Raw genomic sequence first — 6,820 nt, forward strand, 5'->3', positions numbered from 1 at the left:
CGGCCCTGCGCACGCGACTCGGCCTCGGCGCGAGCCACACCGACGGGGCGAGGCCAGGGAGGGGTCACGGTCCGGGACCCGGGCACACCGGGGAACGGCGAGGGGCCGGCCAGACGCACCGGGATGGACCGCCGATGGGGGCGAGTGGCGACCAGACAGGCGGCCCGGACGCGGGCCCCCCGAACACGGTGGCCCCGACCGCGTGCCGCGGGACCAGTCTCGTCCCGCCCCGGCCACCCCGAGGCCGCGTGCGGCGCAAGGGAGCCCCCGAAGGCACCGTGGCGGCCATGGGCACCTCGGCGCGAGCTCTCGCATCTGTCTCTCCCTCGACTCGCGGGCGGCGGCCCCCACCCCGGGACCCCGCGGTGCCAATGCCGCTGAACCCCACGCACCTCCGACGTCCGGGAGCCGGGGCGCGTGGGTGGAGGGGCGGGCACGCGGGGTGGAGGAGGGGCACCGCGTCTGCACTTAGGGGGATGGAGGGCCTGGGGCGGGCCCTGTGAGAGACCCCCAGCTGCGCACCCCGGGGCAGGCGACACCCACCCCGGGGGCGATTGATCGTCAAGCGACGCTCAGACAGGCGTAGCCCCGGGAGGAACCCGGGGCCGCAAGTGCGTTCGAAGTGTCGATGATCAATGTGTCCTGCAATTCACATTTATTCTCGCAGCTAGCTGCGTTCTTCATCGACGCACGAGCCGAGTGATCCACCACTAAGAGTCGTACGAGTTTGAACGGCGGGGTCCTCCCGCAGGGCGGGGGAAGAGCCCGCCCCTTGCATGGCACATCCACGGAGGGTGCCTCCGGCCGGCCAGAAAGACACAACGAGACCAGACGCCGTGAGGTCGGAAGGTTGGACGACGGGGCGTCCGGCACGGGCCCCGCGGGGCCGTGCTCGGACACCCCACAGGCGCCCGGGGTCTCCCGCCTCGCCCGAGGACGTGGGGGCGCGCACACGCCCGCGCGTGCACGCGACGCGACGGCCGCCGGGGACGCCCCCTCCCGACGGCCGTAGCGACGGTGGCGCGGCGCGGCGCTGAGCCCCGGCCCAGCGAGGCGGAGTCTGGGGGAGAAGGACCAGGCCTCCAGACTCCCCGCGGGCCCTACCGCCCCAACCCAAGGCGGACGGGCGAGGCCCCCCAGGGGTATTTAAACCTCTGCGCCGGGACGCGCTAGGTACCTGGATGGGGGAAGCCAAAGAAACGGACGAGGTGGAGCGGGTAGTGCCGCACGGCCACCGCCTCGATGCCGCCCGCGCCGCCCGTGGCCACCCGGGGACAGACGCAGGCCTCGGCGCTGCCCGCCCGTGACCGAACCCCACCGCCGGGCACCGCCGACCGACGACCCCACCGCGCCCACGGCCCCCTCGACGCCGGGCGGGCCCCGTCGCGCCCGACGCACGCCACCAGACCCGACCCGACTTTCCCCCGGGGACCCTCCCCACACCCGCATCCCAGGCCCCTCGCCGCATCGCCAGTCAGAGGGAGTGGGCTCGATCTCGGCGAGCCCACGAGCCCCTTCCGGCCTCTGTCCGCCCGGCGTGCCGAGGCCGCTGCGTCCTCATCGCCGCCGCCCCCGGCGTGTCCGTCCCCGTGCCCTCCGGTCTCCCAGAGGCTGACCGGAGTTGTCGAGCCGCGCCTCCGTCTCCGGCGCCATCGGTCCCCCGCTCTCGCGGGCGGCGGCGCCCTAGGTGCATCTCGGGAAGGGTGGCGTGGTGGCGCGAGCCCCCGCGGAGTCCCCGGGGTCAGGTCCCCCGGGGGCCTCGGAGCCTCGGCTCACGCGGGGTGCCCGCCGCCCGCCGCCTCCCGTCGCCCGCCCTGGGCCATTCCCCGGCCGTCAGCGTGGTAGTCCATCCGACGGTGTCTCCGCGTCTCCGCCCGCCCTCGGCGCACGGGGCGCCCGCGTCCGGCCGGACACGTCCGACCACTACGCCCGCCCTGTCCGCTCGCTCCCCGCTTCCCGCCGCAGCCCCTCGCCCTCCGTCGCGAGGGGCCTGGGATGCGGGTGTGGGGAGGGTCCCCGGGGGAAAGTCGGGTCGGGTCTGGTGGCGTGCGTCGGGCGCGAGGGGGCCTGCCCGGCGTCGAGGGGGCCGTGGGCACGGTGGGGTCGTCGGTCGGCGGCGCCCGTTGGTGGGGTTCGGTCACGGGCGGGCAGCGCCGAGGCCTGCGTCTGTCCCCGGGTGGCCGCGGGTGGCACGGGCGGTGTCGAGGCGGTGGCCGTGCGGCACTACCCGCTCCGCCTCGTCCGTTTCTTTGGCTTCCCCCCATACAGGTACCTAGCGCGTCCCGGCGCGGAGGTTTAAAGACCCCTGGGGGGCCTCGCCCGTCTGCCTTGGGTCGGGGCAGTCGGGCCCGCTGGGAGTCTGGAGGCCTGGCCCTTCTCCCCCAGACTCCGCCTCGCCGGGCCGGGGCGCTGCGCCGCGCCGCGCCACCGTCTGGAGGGTCGTCCCAGGCGGGCGTCGTGTCGTGGCGTGCGCACGCGGGCGTGAGCGCGCCCACGTGTCCTCGGGCGAGGCGGGAGCCCCCGGGCACCTGTGGGGTGTCCGAGCACGGCACCATGGGGCCCGTGCCGGACGCCCCGTCGTCCAACCTTCCGACCTCATGGAGTCTGGTCTCGTTGTGTCTTTCTGGCCGGCCGGAGGCACCCTCCGTGGATGTGCCGTGCCAGGGGCGGGCTCTTCCCCCGGCCTGCAGGGGGACCCCGCCGTTCAAACTCGTACGACTCCTAGCGGTGGATCCCTCGGCTCGTGCGTCGATGAAGAACGCAGCTATCTGCGAGAATTAATGTGAATTGCAGGACACATTGATCATCGACACTTCGAACGCACTTGCGGCCCCGGGTTCCTCCCGGGGCTACGCCTGTCTGAGCGTCGCTTGATGATCAATCGCCCCCGGGGTGGGTGTCACCTGCCCCGGGGTGCGCGGCTGGGGCGATGGCTCACACGTGACGCATGAGTGCCACAGAACTGGCTCCCATGTGGCTAACACATGATACAGGCTTTGGTCACTCATGGCTCACACATGGTTCAGGTGTGGATCATGCATGTCTGTGGTGTTGGTCAGGCATGGCTCACATGTCATTTTGGCATGGGTGGCACGTGGTTCAGGCATGGCAGGCAAGTTGTGCCAGTGTGGCTGACACGTGTGTTTCACAGGTTCTTCAGATGTGGTTCCAGGTTGTCTCCCATGTGGTTCCTGCATGCCTCACACATGGTTCAGGTGTAATTCAGGGATGGATCTCACACGACTCGTCTGGGTCACCTATGGTTGGGGACAATCTCACACGTGGTTCAGGCATAGCTCAGCGATGTCTCACACGTGACGCATGAGTGCCACAGAACTGGCTCCCATGTGGCTGACACATGACAAAGGCTTTAGTCACGAATGGCTGAGGCATGGTTCAGGTGTGGCTCATGCATGCCTGTGGTGTTGGTCAGGCGTGGCTCACATGTGTTTTTGGCATGGGTGGCAGGTGGTTCTGGCATGGCAGGTAAGTTGTGCCAGTGTGGGAGATACGTGCTTCATGTGTGGCTGACCCGTGGTTCAAGTGTGAGTGGCACTTGGTTCAGGTCTCACTGGCATGTGACTTGGCGCAACTGAGCCTTGACACAGGCGTGGTTCACACGTTATTCAGGCGTGGCTGACACATGACTCAGGTGAGGGGGAAACGTGACACAGGCGTGCCTGACACGTCACGCAGGTGTGGTTCATGCATGGCCTTTCTGTGGTTCAGGGGTGGCTGCTGCATCGTGCACACATGGCTGGCAGGTGGTTCAGACGTGGCTGAAATGTGACTCTGGCATGTGTGAAACAGGACTCCGGTGTGGCTGACACACGTGTCAGGCAAGGCTGACACGTGACTCAGGCATTCATCGCCCAGTGTCCATGTGTGAGGGAAAGGTGATCACACAGGAGTCACATGCCGTACATGGGTGGCTCCCAAGGGACTACAGGTTGCTGAAACGTGGCTCCCACATACTCAGTCATGGCTGCCACGTGGTTCACGCCTGGCTCAGCTGTGTCTCATGGGTGGCTCCCCTGTGGTTCATGCGTGGTTCAAGCATGGAACATGTGGGTTCACAGGTGATTCAGATGTGGCTCAAGGGTGTCTCCCACGTGGCTCCTGCATGGCTCCCACATGGTTCGGGTGTGATTCAGTCTTGGATCTCACACGACTCATCTAGGTCACATATGCTTGGGGACAATCTCACACGTGGTTCAGGCATAGCTCAGCGATGGCTCACACGTGACGCATGAGTGCCACAGAACTGGCTCCCATGTGGCTAACACATGATACAGGCTTTGGTCACTCATGGCTCACACGTGGTTCAGGTGTGGCTCATGCATGTCTGTGGTGTTGGTCAGGCATTGCTGACATGAGTTTGTGACATTGGTGGCACGTGGTTCAGGCAGGGTAGGCAAGTTGTGCCAGTGTGGCTGACATGTGATTCAAGTGAGGCTGACCTGTGGTTCAAGTGTGACTGGCACTTGGTTCAGGCCTGGCTGGCACGTGACTTGGCGCAGCTGAGCCTTGACACAGGCGTGTTTCACACGTTGTTCCGGCGTGACTGACACATGACACCGGTGAGGCGGAAACGTGACACAGGCATTCCTGACACGTCACGCAGGTGTGCTTCACACATGGCTCATGCACAGCCTTCATGTGGTTCAGGGGTGTCTGTTGCATGGTGCACGCATGGGTGGCAGGTGGTTCAGGCATGGCTGAAATGTGACTCCAGCATGTGAGCAACAGCAATCCGGTGTGGCTGACACGCGACTCAGGCATTCATCGCCCAGTACCCATGTGTGGCGGAAATGTGACCACGCAGGAGTCACGTCCCGTACATGGGTGGCTCCCACGTGACTGCAGGTTGCTGAAACCTGGCTCCCACATACTCAGTCATGGCTGCCACGTGGCTCACACGTGGCTCAGCTGTGTAACATGGGTGGCTCCCATGTGTTTCAAGCATGGAACACGTGTGTTTCACAGGTTCTTCAGATGTGGTTCCAGGTTGTCTCCCATGTGGTTCCTGCATGCCTCACACAGGGTTCAGGTGTAATTCAGGGATGGATCTCACACGACTCGTCTGGGTCACCTATGGTTGGGGACAATCTCACACGTGGTTCAGGCATAGCTCAGCGATGTCTCACACGTGACGCATGAGTGCCACAGAACTGGCTCCCATGTGGCTAACACATGATACAGGCTTTGGTCACTCATGGCTCACACGTGGTTCAGGTGTGGCTCATGCATGTCTGTGGTGTTGGTCAGGCGTGGCTCACATGTCATTTTGGCATGGGTGGCACGTGGCTCAGGCATGGCAGGCAAGTTGTGCCAGTGTGGCTGACACGTGTTTCAAGTGAGGCTGACCCGTGGTTCAAGTGTGACGGGCACTTGCTTCAGGCCTGGCTGGCACGTGACTTGGCGTGGCTGAGCCTTGACACAGTCGTGGTTCACACATTGTTCTGGCGTGGCTGACACATGACTCAGGTGAGGTGGAAATGTGAAACAGGCATGCCTGACAGGACACGCAGGTGTGGTTCACACATGGTTCATGCATTGCCTTCGTGTGGTTCAGGGGTGGCAGGTGCATGGTGTACGCAAGGGTGGCAGGTGGTTCAGGCGTGTCTGAAATGTGACTCCGGCATGTGTGAAACAGGACTCTGGTGTGGCTGACACATGTGTCCGGCATGGCTGACACGTGACTCAGGCATTCATCGCCCTGTGTCCATGTGTGAGGGAAAGGTGAGCACACAGGAGTCACATGCCGTACATGGGTGGCTCCCAAGGGACTACAGGTTGCTGAAACGTGGCTCCCACATAGTCATGGCTGCCACGTGGCTCACGCATGGCTCAGCTGTGTTTCATGGGTGGCTCCCCTGTGGTTCATGCGTGGTTCAACCATGGAACACGTGTGTTTCGCAGGTCTTCAGATGTGGTTCAAGAGTGTCTCCAATGTGGTTCCTGGATGGCTCAAATGGTTCAGGTGTAATTCAGGTGTGGATCTCACACGACTTGTCTGGGTCACATATGGATGAGGACACTCTCACACCTGCTCCTGGGATAGATCTGCCATGGCTCACATGTGATGCAGGCGTGCGAAAGAACTGGCTCCCATGTGGCTGACACATGATACAGGCTTTGATCACGCATGGCTCACTCATGGTTCAGGTGTGGCTCATGCATGTCTGTGGTGTTGGTCAGGCATTGCTGACATGAGTTTGTGACATTGGTGGCACGTGGTTCAGGCAGGGTAGGCAAGTTGTGCCAGTGTGGCTGACATGTGATTCAAGTGAGGCTGACCTGTGGTTCAAGTGTGACTGGCACTTGGTTCAGGCCTGGCTGGCACGTGACTTGGCGCAGCTGAGCCTTGACACAGGCGTGTTTCACACGTTGTTCTGGCGTGACTGACACATGACACCGGTGAGGCGGAAACGTGACACAGGCATTCCTGACACGTCACGCAGGTGTGCTTCACACATGGCTCATGCACAGCCTTCATGTGGTTCAGGGGTGTCTGTTGCATGGTGCACGCATGGGTGGCAGGTGGTTCAGGCGTGGCTGAAATGTGACTCCAGCATGTGAGCAACAGCAATCCGGTGTGGCTGACACGCGACTCAGGCATTCATCGCCCAGTACCCATGTGTGGCGGAAATGTGATCACGCAGGAGTCACGTCCCGTACATGGGTGGCTCCCACGTGACTGCAGGTTGCTGAAACCTGGCTCCCACATACTCAGTCATGGCTGCCACGTGGCTCACGCGTGGCTCAGCTGTGTAACATGGGTGGCTCCCATGTGGTTCAAGCATGGAACACGTGTGTT

At 63.7% G+C, this 6,820-nt stretch overlaps 2 non-coding genes across 2 annotated transcripts; one reads left to right on the forward strand and one right to left on the reverse strand.

The window, feature by feature from the left end:
* Nucleotides 1-566: 566 nt before the first annotated feature.
* LOC139045622 (5.8S ribosomal RNA) lies at nucleotides 567-719 on the reverse strand. The gene has a single exon (XR_011504324.1). It is a non-coding gene; the product is annotated as a 5.8S ribosomal RNA (ribosomal RNA).
* Nucleotides 720-2,716: 1,997 nt separating this feature from the next.
* LOC139045619 (5.8S ribosomal RNA) lies at nucleotides 2,717-2,869 on the forward strand. Its single transcript, XR_011504322.1, has one exon. It is a non-coding gene; the product is annotated as a 5.8S ribosomal RNA (ribosomal RNA).
* The last annotated feature ends 3,951 nt before the right edge of the window (nucleotides 2,870-6,820 follow it).

The sequence above is a fragment of the Equus asinus genome, chromosome 6 (genome assembly GCF_041296235.1).
Source record: "Equus asinus isolate D_3611 breed Donkey chromosome 6, EquAss-T2T_v2, whole genome shotgun sequence".
Taxonomy (NCBI): Eukaryota; Metazoa; Chordata; class Mammalia; order Perissodactyla; family Equidae; genus Equus; species Equus asinus.